Here is an 18,791-nt window from a genome sequence, read left to right on the forward strand (position 1 = left end):
AATTCAACTTTCTAAAGTTTTTACAGGTTTTGGAGAAAAATTCACAAGACTAGGGGACTACTATGAAATGGTTCTGGAATAAGGAGGTTTGTGACTTTATACTCTTAAAGTAAAGCTCTGCTTTGCAAAAGTTGAAATCCAAAATGAAAAAATGCAGCAAAAATTGGCATGCAAAAATCTGGACCGCAGGTCATTCTCTGCTGCAGCCTTATCAGCAATGTATGGGTAAGATTTAGTAATATCCATAGTTTCTGTGTTGAGCACAGGGATTACTGCAAGTTTCATTTAGAGGAATGCGACGGGTGCAGAAATTTCTGCTATGGGTGAACCCACCCTTCGGCTGAGGCCCCATGTTGCAGAAACACAGCTTTTTTTTTGTTGCAAATTTTGCTACGGTTTCATGAGCCAAAGCCAGGAGTGGATTGAACAGAAGGTAGAAGTATAAGTACTTCATATATTTCCCATTCCTTTTCTAGTCATTCTTAGCTTTGGCTCAAAAAAAAGCTGCGTTTCTGTAACATGGGGCCTTGGGCTTACACTGCCTTCGCCAATTTCATGAAAGAAGGTCCAGCATGAAAGATGGCATGGGTGGGCAAACTGCTGGAAATATCAGCTATGACCTGGCATATGCTTCAGTGCATGCAATATATAAATCAATAAAAAATGTTCAGTTTTTCAAGTTTTTCAAGATCTTAGTAGTGACTAGAGATGAGCGAGTACTGTTCGGATCAGCCGATCTGAACAGCACGCTCGCATAGAAATGAATGGACGTAGCCGGCACGCGGGGGGTTAAGCGGCCGGCCGCCATCAAAGTGGAAGTACCAGGTGTATCCATTCATTTCTATGGAGCGTGCTGTTCGGATCGGCTGATCTGAACAGTACTCACTCATCCCTAGTAGTGACATCTGTTGTCTTGATCGGTTACCAATGGAAATGACCATGAATGCAAGAATTCTATATGGTCCGGGACTTGTCAGAAACCCAGCCAAAGCTTCCTTATTGCGGCCGGGTTATCTTCTACATGTCGTGTCCCTGCATGATAACCAGTCCACAATAAGGAAAACATGGCCGCGTCCCAGATCTTAGAAAGTTCCTGCATTCATGGTCGTGTCCAGTGGCAACTGAGCAAGACAAAAGACTGACATGAAGAAGATGGTTAGAGAATTTTTAAGTATTTTATTTTATTTGCAGTTATTTTTGTTTTTGTAGAACACAAAAAAAACACGCAAGTGATCGCACCCTAAGGAACACACAATATATTTGGTAACCTGTAACTGACCCTCTCTGTCCAAGTGATACCAGAGTGATAGGAGACACCTGGACCTGCCATAATTGGGTGGTCGATTTCACAAGCGCACTAATCTCCCAAGAAGTATCTCACCAGCACAAGACAACACACCCAGACTTGAGCTGTCCCTTCCTGGCAAGACCCCTGTTTTTCATGTCACATCTTTGCCGTTCCCAGAGAGAGAGGGAGAGGATTAATTGTGTATTGTCTTGCTGCTGATGGCGTAATCTTGTGTGTGTGGACGGGGCGGTAGGATAGGCTTGGAACAAAAGAATGGTTGGGACGGTTTCGGAGCCTCTCAGCGCTCCCTGGGAGATGCTTTGCGTTAAACCCTCTATCAAGAAAAACACTTTGGCACACAAAATGTCAGTGCTGTGAGGCTGGAGCCAGAGCCACAGAAACCCTGAGAACATCCGTTCAGAGACAATATAACTAACCAATTCTCAATGAAAAGCTGTTTTTCACTCCGTTTCATTCACCCTTCCACTGCCAGAGGGCTCCGAGGTGAATAGAAATCCAACCGATTTCTGGGCCCTCTGGCAGGAGGGGGGAATTAAGCTCATCCACCACTTAACACCTCTTGGCACGCAGTAGGTGTCTTCAAAGGGGATCTCTATAAAATCCCAAATCTACCGATGACTATAATTAGTTAAATCAATTAATGCTTTAATTGCAGTAACGTTAAGGGGGAAAAAAAAAAAACAGACTCCATTCATAAGTAAATCATTCATTTCCAAGAAATATGGGAAGAAATGTAGGAGGCCTTCTCGTACACCTGGATCTTACGGGTGGCTTCATATTCAACAACTTTTGAGACCTTAGAGAGATTCGAAAAAGTTTTGTTTGCAGTGGCATGTGTCCTTTTATATTAACACCCCCCCCCCCATGGGATTTGACCAGACTCCCTAATACCCCTTTAAAATAAAGGCTAAATATTGGTGGGGCGGCCAATACACAGAGAAGGGAACAAGGTGCAAACAGTTTAGTTCTCTGAGTAGTGGCCAGACCAGCTGCAATGACTACTTTCCACCACTACGCTAAGAACAGCGATGTCTGCTTCCTGTTCCATTCTCTGTGTGTCACCTGCTGATCGATGGACGTGGCAGATGTCAGACGCTGACAGATCTGGTATTAATGACCTATCTTTAGCATGTCCATTAATCTTTTTAGCCTGAAAAACCCATATAACGAAGACAATAGATCTGCGATGCAGAAACTCACCTCTCTTATCTTCTGGCTGCCATTGTAGATGATGTCTGATCACCAATTATATTATCATTACTTTATTTCATTTGGTACATAAATAGCCACACATATTACGAGAAGGAATAATACTATGACAGGGGTTAAACCAATGTTGCAAAGTTTAAAGATTTCCTCTAACCATCTTGGTGACATCTTTTGTCTTGATCGGTTACCAGTGGATATGACCATGAATGCAGGAACTTTCTATGGTCTGAAACGTTTCAGAAACTCAGCCATGACTTCCTTATTGTGGCGGGTTATGTTCTCATACATGTAGTGTCCCAGTCTGATAACTTGTCCACAATAAGGAAAACATGACTGGGTTTTTGACAAGTGACAGGCCATAGAAAGTTCCTGCATTCATGGTCGTATTCATTGGTCAAGACATAAGATGTCACCACTAAGATGGTCGTAGGGCCACATAGGGACCTTATTCTAGAGTCCTGTTTCCTATGGCCGTCAACCTCCTGCTCTTACAGGTGGGTGTTTAACCCATAGATCACCACAGTTACTCCTGACCATCCCTGATGATTGGACTACTATGTATGACTTGTGTATGGAGGTCCTTTGTAGTCACCCCTGGAGATGCTAGAAAGTTTCCCACTGCTATCTGTACAGTAAACCTACACTAAAAGCCCTAAATTCTACAGAACTCAGCTCCGATATAGTGGCCATGTGGTCACAACATAAGGCCACTTTATCCAATAGATCCATTGGAATCCAATGAGAGCCATTATTTTTAGGCATATGTAGGTTGCCAGTCTTCATTGTCAAAATTCCGCTGAACCTTTAGTGGTAGACAGATATCCTGCAATGGTTATCGGAAACTCTAACTCTACTTTGCATTGAGTGAAAGTGAACCCGGCCCAAACATGAAGAAATAGTATGAGACTATGAATAGCTAAATCTAAGAGTCATTGACACTTTTCCATGGTGGAGACCCTGACGGGCAGTTACTAGGCAGGTTAATGATTCTCATCTGGCTACAACAAAATATGAGAAAGACTGGAAAAACGTGGTGGTAATGTTAGCTTCCCCATCCAGGATAATGCTGCACAGGTTTTACTGGATCTCCTGGGTGGGTGTGAATTGGTCTTTTGGGAGTGTGAAGGTTAACCTCATCTCTCTGTATACATGGTAGGTCGGTATGGAAAAACATACAGTATATTCAATAAACAGCTTATACAAGGATGACCTGGATAAGCTTCTGCTCATTCTCAGATCTCATGGACCATCTTACGCTTCACATTGGGAGAAATATGAACAATTCATCATACTGCTCCAAGATTTTCCTAAAATTCCCCATTTACGCAACACTAAGATCTCACAGACATTGCCAGTAGATATTTTGGGGCGAGAAAAATGGAGAACTGGTCTGGCCAGTTTAAGTTAAGATAAATGTTAACTGAACCTACTGATTTCTGCAAGATCAGATGGAAATATAATAGGCGTCTCCATTCCGATAGCAGATCCCAGGCAGAGGGTGGGTGTCGGGAATGTATTTTTTGTTTTAGCATGCCTGATTCTTTGCACCATTTACAGGTTTTCTAACACAAATAGTCATATAAACTATCCGCAGGATAGGGAATAAGTGTCTGATTATTTAGGGTCAGTTGGGATCTATACTGAACACAAGAATGGGGGTCTCTTTGAATTGAGTGGTGGGCAAGCATGTGTGCTGCACTTTGTTCAGCTATATGGGACTGTCAAACATAGCCAAGCGCTATACTCAGCATTCCAATGGAGATGAGACTTGTTCTCGTGATCGGTGTCTGTACTAGTGGTTGGACCACCAGCGATCAGACACTTTTCTTCAATGCTGTAGATAGGTATTAAGTCTTACTTTTGGAACAACAACTTTAAGGAGGACCTTTCACCACCTCAACCAACTTAAACTCTTTCACTCCACTGGTTTGGTCACAGTTGGAATTTTTTCTCTATCCCAAGGTCTTCCTGAGAAGCAATTTCTGATAGTTCCACCATGTATCATACCAACTTGGCTCTCTACTGTGAAGTGGGTAGTCCATGCATGTCTTATCTAGTCTAAGACTGCCCACATGACAGTGAAGAACCTTACTAGCATATTGGATGTTTATACCAACGGCACCAATTGCTCAGGAATGGCGGGGTAAGAGAAATTGCACTGGAATCAGTGGAGCGACACCTATTAAAGGATGCAGTGTTGGAGTTGATGGAGGTAGTAAAAGGTCCCCATTAAGTAATTTCTCCCCTCCTCCTATGGAAAAGACATGAATGGTTTACTGAACGGAGTGTGCGTGTTTATGGGAGCTTAGCAATAGCTTTAGGGGAAAGAAGTGATTGTCCAAAAGCTATCTAAGGCCACAGGTCAGGTCTGCTATGGGATGCTCGCCGTAGTCCACCCGACTTTGTCACATTTGGCCTCGGCCTCAAGGGTACATATCATGCTCATGGTATATTTAGGCTTACCAAATGATTTAGACGCACAACATACATTTGTCACTTCATTGTAACACGGAATTTATTTGTTCTCCAGATAAAATAGACTTGACCTCCTGTTTGTACAGGACATTGGTTAATTCTACTCTAATTACTTCTTTAGAAGTTGCATTGACTTCAGTAACCGCCTGGACCCCTAATGTGTCTTAATGAACTGATCCCATTATCACAGATAATTACATTTGTTTGGAAAGTATCTGAGACCAACCCATGGGCAACCATTCTCCAGTCAACAAGAGGACACAATTGGCATGCTAATACATGGCATTTACATAGCCCTTTAACTCCATGAACCAGTATGTGTATTTCCAGTCTCCCTTTCTTATCTCACCCTTTGTTAGTCACTTCTTATCAATGATCTTAGCTCTCTTGGAGGCTGGGTATAAAGATAGGGGGGGACATGATAATCTGCCATGGTAAATTTCCTTGAAGATATCGTTGAAGTGCTATTTTGTGCCCCCCACTAAAGTGGAAACTTCAGGATATCCAGTAAATTAATATTTCGAAGACAATTACATTATAGATGTTCATTTTAATAAAAATATATGACTTGTGCAAAGACCAGTAACATAATGATCAGCCTTCGGGATATTAGCTCAATGTCATCTAGGTTTTCTGGACTCTATCCTTAGGTCAATATCAGATTTGGGAAGGTCCAAACCCTGGCACCCCTGCAGAGCAGCAACTGCTCTGCTTCTTAGGCCTGTAACATTATGGTCGTGACTGAACTGCAATACCGAGCATAACCACAACAAAGGGCCACAGGAGCTGGCCAAACCCTGCGGCTTCTTCAAATAGCTGATCTGATATTGATGACTTATTGCGAGGATAGCGCATCAATCTCATAGTGTTGGAAAATCCCTTTAAGCTGGGTTCACTCTAGTGTTTGGTGTTTCTGTCCTTTGGGTCTGCAAGTGGTTACACGTAGGAGCCATAGACTATAATGGGGTTCGCCGGGTCTCTGCCAGATTCTGTGGCAGAGACTCCAATGCAAGTGTGAATTCAGCCTTACTATGGCCATACTGAGCTCTACTTTTGGTAGAAATGGTAAGTTATCTTATATATGGTTGTATGCCAATTGGGCGCAAACAGATAATGTAGCAGGAATTTCAAAATTCCCATGCCCATGTTTTCCCTAGGAGGGTGTCTGAATGTGGGGTATCTGAGTGTGGTGCAATCTCTTCTTCCCACTGAGACCAGGCAGGACCCACACGGCCACCTTTTGAGAGCTGAAGTTTGCTTATAATATACCATACCATAGAGGCAGACCATGTGGCTCCCATGAGAAAAGAGGTCCATCCATGGTGCCATCCCATTTGGGAGTGCATGGTGAGAACCTTCACTGGACTCCTCTATATAGAGGTAGGAGGTGAGAATGTGGCCCAGTAGTCATGGAAGATACTGGAAGGGGATACAAACAGCAATCTTTACTATCCTGGGTGGCAAAATCGGGAACCATAATGGTAAGACCATCATTATTTGAACTTTGCTTTGGTCTACTCTGTATGCCAGAGCTATGGTCGTAGCAATACAAACATAATATAACGCATACAATATGTTACTATCTTTCTATATATCAGTTATTTTACACGTAACCATTAGACATCATGGCTGCAGCGCCTTGGAGTGAGCGAGTAATGACCCCTTAGCCCACTCACATTTCTAATGAAGCCCCTTTCTTTTCCCATGCATGCTTTGGCATCTCTGGAGTGTATTTTGCCATGCCAGTGAAGCTTCTTTGGATTTACAATAATAAAATTTCACAAAAATGATTCTTGGCAATATGTTCTGTGTCAGATTTGGGGCCAGCAACATTTTCACTTTCTAAATGTTCATCTCACAATATGTCCTGACTGTAAGTAAATCTTATCAGTGCAGATGGGATCTGGATCTTACACAGTATGAAATGAACTGGGATGGTGTAGCCTCTGAGTGTAGTGAAGAAAACTAGGAATAATTGTGTGGCTATAAGGCATTGTTTTATAGGGCTTCACCAAGTGACGTAGCTAGGAATGGCAGGGCCCCATGGCGAACTTTTGACATGGTCCCTCTTCTCCTTCCCTCCCCCTGCTGAAGAGACTGACCAACTGACAACCCCCTCCTTCCTGCACGCACTATTATGCCCCATATTGGCCCCTGCACACGGTATGATGCCCCATAGTGGCCCCTGAACTCAGTATTATGCCCCATAGTGGTCCCTGCACTCAGTATTATCCTCCATAGTGGCCCCTGCACACAGTATTATGCCCCATAGTGGTCCCTGCACTCAGTATTATCCCCCATAGTAATCCCTGCACTCAGTATTATGCCCCATAGTGGCCCCTGCACACAGTATTATCCCCCATAGTGGCCCCTTCACATAATATTATGCCCCTTTGTGGACACCCATGAACAATTATTATACTCTGGGGTCTTTTCAGACTATTGGAATAATTTCCTTATATATACCAATGTAAAAAAATTGGGGAAATTGATTGCAGAGATGCGGACTTTAGACTCCAGTACAACAGATATACTGGAAGCAATGACATCACAAGGCGCCATGTCATATTGTACAGGATGTATATACAGTTCTATAATGAAGTATTTATTTGCAGAGTAAGATAGATCTGTCTAACGTGTCATTGAGCAATTATCATTACAGTTACGGTTTATTTATACAGTACTATTATCCTCCGTGACGGTATTCTACATGCTGGGATAGAACAGATACAAGTAGAAAATAGGGCAAAAATTGGTTCATTGGTAACAGTAACAAGACTTCCCGCATGGGGTCTATCATGGATCAGTGAGGCAGGTCCATAATACACAGACAGTAGTCTTACTCCGAGCTTTAGGAGAACGGTTACCCAAAATATGAATTGCACAGATGCTACAGATTACTCATTGGGGCATATTTTTGGGGGTAACTCTTTGTTGTTATGGGCATTTGACTCAATTTGTCTTAATTGCCCCTAGCAACCAATCACAGCAGTTTTCATTTTGTATTCTGCGTTTTTAAAAACGAAAGCAGTGCTGTGATTGGTTGCTAGGAGCAAGTAAGACAGACAAGATAAAAGCCCCATAGGCTGCCATTGTTCTGAAAATAGCCACGTGACGGCCCCTCAAAAATGGAGCCTAAGGCAGAGCAAACACATCTTAGCTAGCCCATACACATTGGATGTATATTGGCCAACCCTGCCTGACCATCTAATGTGTATGGGATCCTTCCGAAACTCCCCAGGTGACACAGAGCAATAAGGATCAAGTTCCATTTCAGCTGCCCCATAATTTTGTTCACAGAAATATAAGTCGCTGTCTATACAGTACACAAGCCGAGCATTCATTTGTAAAGGGGAGTCAGGCGGCATAACTGCTGACCAAATGCTGTATCATGTATATGGCTGCCTTTAGTCTTCCTTAGGCACGGCTGTTATACGGGCAGCACACGAATCATCATATATCGTCCGTACACCGGCCATGCGTCCGTGGCCCTATTCATTCAATGATTATGGTCCACGGAAGAATGGTCGCAAAACTGGACAAGAATAGGACCTGTCCTGAGTTTTGCAGCCCCGCACATAGACTCATGTAATACAGAAAAAAATCAGCCCATGTGGGGTCCGTGTGTTTTCCATGCGAAGTCTGCACTAATCAAGCGGAGAAGAAAGCAGTTCACCGTGCGGAAAACATACGAACTCCACTATAGTCTATGGGGTCCGTGTGCTTTCATTGCTCACCGCTTTTTAATGCGTTTGGTATTCCGTTCAGGAGGTCCCTAAGCAGACTTACCGAACGGAATACCGAATGCAGATGTGAACCAGGCCTTACAAGTGTATAAGATCATGCAACTATTTTTGCAGATTGCAAAATAGATGACATACTGATAAAATACAGACATGTCTCTTGCAAAATGTGGACAATATGTATGTGTATGTATAGGGCCATCTTTATACGCTGATATACTGTGCTTTTCAGTGTACATTACTTACCTGCTTTTAACTGAGATTTCTAATAAGGGAGCTTTTGTATGACTCCTCTCCATATGTTTATAGTCAGCACTGCTACAACAATGATGTCTACTGTCACTCTATACATGCAAATAGCGCTATATGGTGAGCAAAGTTCATATTATGTCTACCAGCCACCTTGGTTTCATCCCAAGATAAATAAATGGTGAGGGATCTTGTTCTGGGCTCCATTGCTCTTGTATTCAATGCGACCCCAATGTCTCCTCGCAGTTTCCCTTCCTGACTGTGTTTACTATTAGGAGACTTGCTTCGCTCCTCAGTAATTCGGGATGTTCTGTTTTCTCCAGTAATAAGGACATGTCCTTTCTAACTTGAGGGGTTTTCTGTTTCTCGGTCTGACAATTCCAGGCGTCTAGTCATTTTATTTTTGCTAACCATCCAGCCAAATGTGAATTAGGGAACATTTACATTTCCTGTAGTCAACAATACCACTAAATAAATCACTCATGTCTATTACCAAAAACACTATTCAGTCCATTCTTAGATATATCTATGCCTGGAAAAGCTTGGCGATGACCAATATGGCCTCCGTTACAACTTCCACAGGGTTGTCACCAGTGACATAACTAAAGTCTTGTGGGCTCCGGTGCAATCTTCTGTCCGGGGCCCCCTACCTCATCCTTACAGTGAATTCTTGATAGTGATGGTTAAGGGTGATAAGGAGTTTAATCCATCTTAGTGTGGTTCGGGTAATCCAGGGCCTCCTTGGTTTATGGACCAGATGGAAGCTGCAATCTCAGTACTGATGCCAGTGCTTATGGGCCCCCCTAAGGCTCCTGGGCCCTGGAGTGACTGCACTCTCTGCACACCCTCAAATTACGCCCCCGGTTGTCACCGTTTTCTCCACGTTTATGAATGGAATTGTGGTAGGAAGTGTTAAATCCCAAGCTCCAATATTGCTGCATAAACTGATTTACAAGACTTTAAGGGAATGTTCACATTCAGCCCAAAACTGTGCTCACTGGCAGCTTCAATCTCTATGGGATTAAAGGGCAAAGCAAAGCATAGAATTTATCTATCTTCTTTAGTCCTATAGACTTTGACTGAGTGTCAGGAAGTGTGCATGAGTGTTGTTCTATTTAAACTGAGAACACAGGACCCACGTGATCTGGTAAATGGGGAGTAATGGAACCCCCAAATGATCAGGCTCCTATCTTGTGAAGAGGTGATAAGTTTAAAGAAGTTGTCTCATGAAGACAAACACTGTTCATATGTTTAAGGCAGCATTCACATTGAGGAAGTTGGCGCTGATTCTGGCACGGACTCCGCAAACACCGTGATTTTTCGAAAACACTGCAGGCAAGTCGTGGCATTGCCATCCCGTGACATGTAGTGGTTTCCAACTTGTGATTTTCTATCCAAACTACAACTCCTAGTATGTCCGATAACCTGCACCAGTGATCTCCAACCCGTGGCTCTCCATCCATTCCAACTCTACAACTCCTTTCGGCTTTCCTATTGTTATTGAACTACAACTCCCAGCATGCTGTGACCACTGGTGACTGTGATCTCCATCTACTGACTCTCCAGCAGTTGTGAAGCCTGAGCTGTCAGGGTGCACTGGGAGTTGTAGTTGCACATCAATTGCAGAGCCTGAGTTGTGAGATCATTGCTCTGGTGCCTGCAGGTATCAGCAGTTCTGTAGGATGGCCAGTGAATAATTTTATGGCCTGACAATGAACACTTGATGAGTAGTTGGAGGACTAGATATGAATCTTGTGTAATAATAAGTAGGTCATTGGGGACCTGGAGGCGAGGAGCTGCCCTGTTGCTTATTACTAGATTTGTCCCTGAATATTAAACATAAGTACATGTAAAGCTGTGCGAGAACAATACTGCTTTTTATTTATTTTCTACTCCGTGCATCCAACTGGAGAAGAAAGGACAATGATCTTACACAAGAACGTGTTGCATAATTTCCAATTGCATTAAATGTGTTGTTCCTGTTTTACTATATTAAAATCATTTGTGCAAAATTTCAGATATGGCATTTATTACACAGATTGCTTGGGAATTCGAAGGTCTTCCAAATAAGCAATTTCCACATCACTGGAAGCACCAAAAGTCTGGTAAATGGCATTTTATTATTACTCTGTGTATATTACACAAGACTGGGTTATAAAGCCTTGTTCACACAGGAAAGATTGTGGATCCAAAAGACTCATATAAAACTTCCTGAGTTCCTGGATTTCTAATCCCAGAATGAGCAGAGATTAAAATAGTTCAGACTGAGGTTCCTTTGGGTAACTAGATAATATTATTCTAGGGCAGGTGTCGGCAATAGAGATGAGCGAGTACTATTCGAAATGGCCGTTTCGAATAGCACGCACCCATAAGAATGAATGGAAGCGGCCGGGAGTTTCGAATAGTACTCGCTCATCTCTAGTCGGCAACCTTCGGCACTCCAGCTGTTGTCAAACTACAACTCCCAGCATACATACTTGCTCTGTTGTTCTGGGAACTCCCATGGAAGTGAATGGAGCATGATGGGAGTTGTAGTTTCACAGCGGCTGGAGTGCCAAAGGTTGCCGACCCCCGTCCTAGAATAATTTTATCTAGTTAGACAAAGGAAAATACATCCTCAGCAATGCTAAATCCTCTTGTGCGCCCCATTTTGGCTTTCTTATACTTGCTGCTCCTTGTATCCCTGTTATTTATGTGTAGTGAATCTGTGGACAAACTACATTTCACATCATTCATCCGCCTGCTCTCACTCTCAGTGTTTGCTGCTGACAGGGTGGGGGCAGTGTGCTAGCAAATTAAACATCACAGCAGCACGTAACCTCATATGTGGGGGTGTTTTATAATTTGTCATTTCATTGTAGGGGAGAGCAGAGAAGGGAGGAGTACACAAGAGAGTGAGGGCAGGCAGATGAATCATGGGAAATGTAGTTTGAGAACAGAAAGACAGAGACCCTGTCCACTTAAAAAGCAATTACCTGTAGAAACTCGCGGAGCCCATAGACTATAATGATTACTGAAACCAGCAGAGCGAAAGGTCCCCCTTGCAGGACTTTTCTCACCGCCAATTTTAATCACAATCTGCAGCAGAGTCTCCTACAGAGGGTCCGACGCAGGTGTGAATCCAACCATACAGTTTGCAGTGAGTCCTGAATTTGTCTTCTGCTATAAACTGTCCCATACCTGTGTCTATTTCTGGAAAAGCTGGGTGATGCAACATTTGACCTCCATTAGGATAGCATGATTTGTTTCAGACATTTCTATTCATCTGAATGGGACTTGCAGAGAAATCCATGTGCTTGTTCCATAAACAACTCCAGGTAAATAAATAAAGTCCGCGGAGGAAAACTGCGTAAACTTTCTGTTTAAAACGCTGCTTGAAGAACCGCGATGCACCGTTTTTCCCGCAGCACTTTATAACTGCAGGTCATCCGGTGGGGCCTTAGCCTTAAGGTCCATTCACATGGAGTTTATTGGTGAGGATTTTGGCGGGGAAAAAAATCCGCTTTAGGAATTAGGAAATGTTTTTTTCCTCCAGCACTGTGTATGGACCTTGAAAAAACCGCTAACGGTTTTTCCACACGGTTTTTACCAATTCCACGCCCAAATCTGCGTCATGGATTTTCCGCCTCCCATTGACTGGGTTGCTTTTTGCAAGCAGAATCCGTCTGAAGAAGCCATAGAACTCTATGTGGAGGCAGTTTTTCCATATGGATTCTGACACGGATTCAGCGCCAAAATCCTTGCCAAAAAACTCAGTGTGAATGGACCCTAACAGTGTTTTTTTTTTCTTTCCTAAGTTTCACTACATGTCTCTTCAGCATGATTTCACACAAACGAAGGTGAAAACAGTGTCTATTTTATCACAGCCATTTATCACATGATGGGCGCCCATTTTCACGCATCCCTCATACATTGCAACATATGGGGGGGGGATCTGTGAAATGGGTAAAAACACCCAGAACCCACATAGATCTGTGCAGATCTGTGTGGGGTCTGGGTGTTGGACTCCCACAGATCAGATGCTGATGGCCTATCTTGTGAATAAGTCATAAGGAAGAAACATGCATTAGAGACAGAACAACCCCTTTAGGCTAAGGCCATACATAGTGAAACACACTTTGAGACTGGGGCCCCACGTGGCGTAAACCAGAATCCACAGAGTTTTACAGTCCCTGCAAATCCCATCCACACACTGCAGAAAAATAGACAAAGAGGACGCACTGCAATTTGGAAAACCGTTGCGGTTTTGGAAATCACAGCATGTCAGTTATACCTACAGAAATGTTGTCGGATTCTCTATAGGTATAATGAAAGCAGAAAATCCACAGCGGAAACCTCTGCTTGCCTTTCTGTGAAGAGCCTGGATGAGTTGCTGCCTCGCTACGTGGGGGCCTTAGCCTAAAAATGCTGTATAAAAAAAAAAAAAAAAAAAGCAGCAGAAAAAATGCAACATTTTGAACAAAGCTGCCCATGCAGGACTTTGTGTCCGTGTGAAAAAAAAAACGGTTTCACAGCGGAGAGACTACATACGCACACTGGCGATTTGCTTTAAAATCTCATTGAAATGAATGGGTTTTTAAACTGAGTTTTTCCTGGCTTTTCTGCGTAATCACAAAGGGCGGACAGCGACGCTCCCTTACTTGTCACCCAGCTTTCCCAGAAACCGATATACCTAATTGCTGAATAATAATTTTGCTCCTGGACAGAAGAGAACAACTCTGACACCTGAGCCTATTTTTTGGCGATTTTAGGCAGAAATGTACAAAGTTACCCCACGCGTCCCTGGCTACGACGTCACGGGCGATGCTTTATCTACTTATGATTTCGGTTGTATATAATTGTATATTGTAGAGGTAAAAAGAACTAGAGAAAGGGACGGAAAAAGAGAGCCAGAGCGCACATAGCATAGTAATTCCAATACAAACAAACCATCCCTCTGTGCAGTGATGTGTGCCAAACTCTGGAACACAGAAAGAAGGAGGGAATAAGGATGGGAGGGATGCAAAGAAAAGATTGCTGCTGAAAGCCAAAAGCAGGGACAGAGGATTGGGCAAGGGGAGGACTAGAAGTTCAGGTTTCAGACAGAGAGGAGTGCCCAGGGAGGAGGAAAGGGCTGGGAATGTGCATGAAGAGTGAGGGGGAGGGAAAAGGCTCATCCACTTTCCATTGCTCCTCATACTCAGGCTGCACTGCCTGCACCTCACCTCTCTGCTCACTTTTGGAAGTTCACATATTTGTTACATATGTCGCTTGTTTGTTGTTTTCGTGGAGTTGATACAATTACACTGGTGTTTGGGGGATGCTTGAACTGAAGCCGTGGATTGCTGCACCTTGGATTGCTACTTCCAGAGATTAAAGAGACTCTTGCATCTTCCAAGAAAAAGAACACAGGACTTGAGCTGACCTCACTCATTCACCCTGGATGGGGGATCTGGCTGTTTCCCCTCTTTTGAACCTCACTCACTACTTGCTCTTGGGTCCTGCTGCTTGAGGATTACACACCCTGGACTCTGCTTCCTTGGGATCCCTATGTCCATTTCTTCGAGAGAGGGAATTACTTCTGATTGCTAGAACTGAACTTGGAAATCTGTCCCCAGAGAGTTATTGAGACCTCTGTGTTTCGTCTTGCCAGGCACACGCCTGCTGCAAGACAGGGGGATCTTTTTACACCACAGTCTTTGCAGGTAATGCCAAAAAGTCAATTGCACTGCTGCGTCTTACTTGTTACCCCTATGTGCCATTGGCCAAGAGGTCCGCCAGTGTTCCCCACAATGACCCATTCCGATTTATGGCTTCCTTTTTGTGTATTTGCTTGTCTTAAATTTTATACTAAGATTGACAAGGGGTCAAATAGGTAAAGGTTATGTATACTGCTGTACTACAGGTATATGATTACTAATAATTCCCTGAAATCTAGCCTTGATTTTTAATTTTTAAATTTTTTTTTTTCCCAAAAATTTTTGGACTAGAAAAGGCCCCGATCTTTATTGCTGCAATACGCTTAATAATGGACGTTTACTCAATACATTGGATATCCAGTGTTTATCCTATGTAAAACTGAACACGTGTACATACCATCCACACGTAAACCAGACCGGTTCTAGTGGCCACAATATTGCGACATGTGTAAACAGAGGCATTGCATTTGTATCAGGCAATCGCCTAGTGTAACCGGGCCTTTAGGTAAATTCGTGTATTGGCTGCAAAGATCAGCAAGTGAATAGTGTGAAATAAGTCATGGCACAGGTAGGGTTAAGCTACCCGTCTACGTGAACCTGTCTGTTTCACGTGGGCGATATAAGTCTTAATCGTTGAAAAGTGGAACAATAGTAAAGGGAGGTTCTGTTTTGTCATTGTATTAAGTCTCCGCTTTAGATCTGAGGCTTTGGTTCACTGGGTTTGTCTTTGTGTATTATTTGTATTTTATCCTATGGGACTGGCTGGAAGTGTATGACCGGAGAACACGTTTCGGTTACTGGTGGCCATAGGCTTGAAGATTTTGACAAGATACAAGTGTCCTATGTCCTTGTAATGATGCAGATTAGTCGTAGACACGTGATTCATTACTAGACTACCGGTATGTTCAATGTGTCTGCTGGTCGTATTGCTAAGTATATGATATGATCATGATTGGCGGCCAGTTAGAATCTACTGACCTGTCCAGTATGGCAATGATAATACAATTTTATTTATATAGTGCCAACATATTCCATGTAATAAAGTAATCATCAATTCCCACCTAGGGAGTGAGGCCGTGCATGCAAGAGCTTACAATCTATGAGACAGGAGGATCTAAGAGGTAAAGTCATTGATAGGTTATATGATAACCTGATGTACTGATGTGATATGTGTTCTGCTGCTGCAGCACCTCTTGTTATGTATGGGCATTGTACATCCCACAATATACCTTTTCTTCCTCTGCCTGGTGTGGAATGAGTTAAATGCTTTAAGGCGCTCCAGCCATTGCATTCTTCAATTCATAGTTAAATGAAAAGTCCCTTGGCCTGAATAGGTTAGACCTGACTGGTTATAAAAGTGTCTTAACCAGTGACAGATTTACACAGTCTGGGGGTCGGTGGGTTTGGGAGTATTGTAGGGTTTCGCTCATGTCTGGGGCCTGCTAGGAATGTCACATCCCTGTGTAGTGTAAACCTATTTTCTCTGAGAGGCCTTTTATGTTCTTCATTATAACAAAGGATTCCTCTTCTGTGCGGTGAAAGTTGGCAATCACGGTTTGGTTAACTATTTACAGTCCAGCGGTGAGTTGGATCAACCTATCCCTACGGTTGGCCTTTAAGATGTATGTATACCACTACTAGACTATGGTTTTGTTCTTGGACATCTTCTGCGTCCAATCCATGTACCATCCAAAAAAATCCCAGCCTCCTTTATTTTTCAGCATCATCTGGCATTGTATCTGTTAAAAACATGGATGCCATCCATGTACTTGTCTGCCATACTGGCCAAGACGTAAACGTAAAGTGAATATCGTGATTTTATTTTCTTGGTCCGTTTTTTTTTTGACATGTGAATGGTTCCATTGACTATAAAGGGTCCGTGTGCGGTCCGATGTTTAGAGTAGTCAGTGTGAAAGGAACCAAAGCTGTTCAGTTTATGAACAACCCAACCCATAAAAGTAATTTGTCTCGTTCTGCTCAAACAACTTTTATTGGACCTGATTTTAGAATTTTTTTTTTGGTCCCTGTTGGTCATTATTGTGGCGTTCACTTTGAAGTCGTCCCAAAAAATAATTGTTAGGCAATGAACGGGAATGGTATGTGCCACGATTGTAGAAAACCTTGCATGATTCCCCCAAGAACGTTTGACGCTGGTCGGATGGAGGAGGAATCTTCAGGTCTTTGGCCAGCTTGGTTATTGTAGATGGAAAGCCACAGGTTGCCTTCCCGTCATCTAAACACTGCAATGACTTAATTCTGATGCACCTCAGGAGTTGGGTAACATATGCCAACCGCTGCAATTCTTCTGCTTATAATGTGCCCAGTGTTTGGATTCCTACAGGGGTCTAAATGGTCCTTTCATGCGCCAATCTGAAGTGTTTGGGGGAAAAGTGCTATCTAATTAAAGTAATTATCAGTCGTCTCCAAGCCATAAGACCAGAGTGTTTTGCTAGAGAAAAATCTCCATGTCTTTTGTATGGATCATGTATTGTGCCCGGCCTGGTGAATGTACATTGTGTTCTGGCATCTGCAGATCACGGTTGTATGTTCGTGTGAAATTTTGCATTCTTAACCTGTATAGTGAAGTGTATGTAATGGCTGTAGAGGCTTTCAGGTCTCATTGTAACTTTTAATGGGGGTTGCAAAAGCTCCTTGATTCTAAGTAGTGAGTGAGCGAGAAGAGGCAGCCCCCTCCTCCCTCCCATGCCTTCACAAAATGCCAATTAAAATGCAGATTAGAAGCATTTTGTGATCTCTCCAAGGCTTTAGAATTAATATCTATGGCGGGGTGTTGAAGGAGGAGGCCAGATCTTCTTGGAATTAAAATGAGAAATTCTATATGGGATTTGGAAGCACAATTAATGGTCGATGAAGGCGCTTTGGCTTCTACGGATTTAGTATTAATGGGGGAGCAGGGGTTAAACCCCTTTTTACATGGAGGCTTGAAAGAGCTTCAGAGATAGCCATGTTAAAGAGGAACAAGTTGGGTAAAGAAGGTGCCGCTTTAATGAGACGGGATGTTCTTATAATTGGAATTTCTGCCATAGAAAGTAAGCTTGAAGAGCTAAGAATGGCCTCGGAGAGAAAAAGGAAACTCCAAATTGGCTCAAAGATGCTCTGTTAATGGATACGTGCTAAAAATGGCATCAGGTATTAATGGGTACAGGGACCTTGGACTCCTTTCATCAGTAGGGTTGGTGTTGGTCTCCCAGTTGGAACATCTTATTCCAGAGGTAGGGGCCATTGGTTTGAGGCTATCCTTTACATGGCTAGCTTGTTGTCCAAGTCTAGATGAGAAAATCCCAAAATTAAGCACCCAGACAGTAGCATTGAAGATCACTATACAAAGGCAGCTGAAGAATTGTTTCTGTAGGACTGAAAGGCTTTTCTTGTGCTAATGTCGTCACTTAAAGAAGACAATGCCTTATGAAGGGTGGAGTGGCACAATAACCTTCTGTCTTTGTCTTCTTTCAATGTCTCAATTAAATTAGCTATAATCCTAAAATTGCTTAAAGTGACAACAACCTAAAACTAGAAATTGATATGTGACATATAAGATACGGTAATATAATGCATCAAAGTCCAACTTAACACAGTTTCAACTCCATCCAACTTGCTTCAATACTGGAGAGAAGATAAAAGAAGTCATGATCCTAGCTACCATTGTCCCTATTATGACTTGCCTATTGGAAAAGACAATAAGGATCAATGATTGACTATGATGTCTTGGGGCAAAGTCACATGTGGCAGATGTGCTGGGGAAATGTCACTGTCCCAAAAATCTGTTCCATTTGTATAAATGTGGTTGTTTTAGAGGGTGCATCTGGGCCCAGACATCTTAGTGGCCCTTAAGGTGCCACTTCCCAATATCGTTACCATAAATGATACATTATAGTAGAGACTTTGCATTGGGCTCCCAGAATCTTATGTGATGCCTCTAGAATGGGACGGTTTTCCAACCAATCTGCCAAATGTGGATATACCCTTAGGCCTCATGCCCATGAATGTTGAAAAAAATGGATGAAACCATCTATTTTTCAGCTACCCTTTTCCACGTGTAACATTTTTAAATTTTTTTCTCCATTTTTTTGGTTCATTTGCCTGTTTTTTTTTTCCTGTAAATTTCTC

At 42.8% G+C, this 18,791-nt stretch overlaps 1 protein-coding gene across 4 annotated transcripts in view; it reads left to right on the forward strand.

Annotated features, from left to right (window-relative positions):
- The first annotated feature begins 14,159 nt into the window (after positions 1–14,159).
- Positions 14,160–18,791, forward strand: part of FGFR2 (fibroblast growth factor receptor 2) — a 64,301-nt gene continuing 59,669 nt past the window's right edge. For all 4 annotated transcript variants that reach the window (XM_075257497.1, XM_075257499.1, XM_075257500.1 and 1 more), the window contains exon 1: positions 14,160–14,669. The gene's annotated coding sequence lies outside the window, so the exon portion shown is untranslated. The remainder of the gene's footprint in view (positions 14,670–18,791) is intronic.

This window comes from Leptodactylus fuscus, chromosome 10 (assembly GCF_031893055.1).
Source record: "Leptodactylus fuscus isolate aLepFus1 chromosome 10, aLepFus1.hap2, whole genome shotgun sequence".
Lineage (NCBI taxonomy): Eukaryota > Metazoa > Chordata > Amphibia > Anura > Leptodactylidae > Leptodactylus > Leptodactylus fuscus.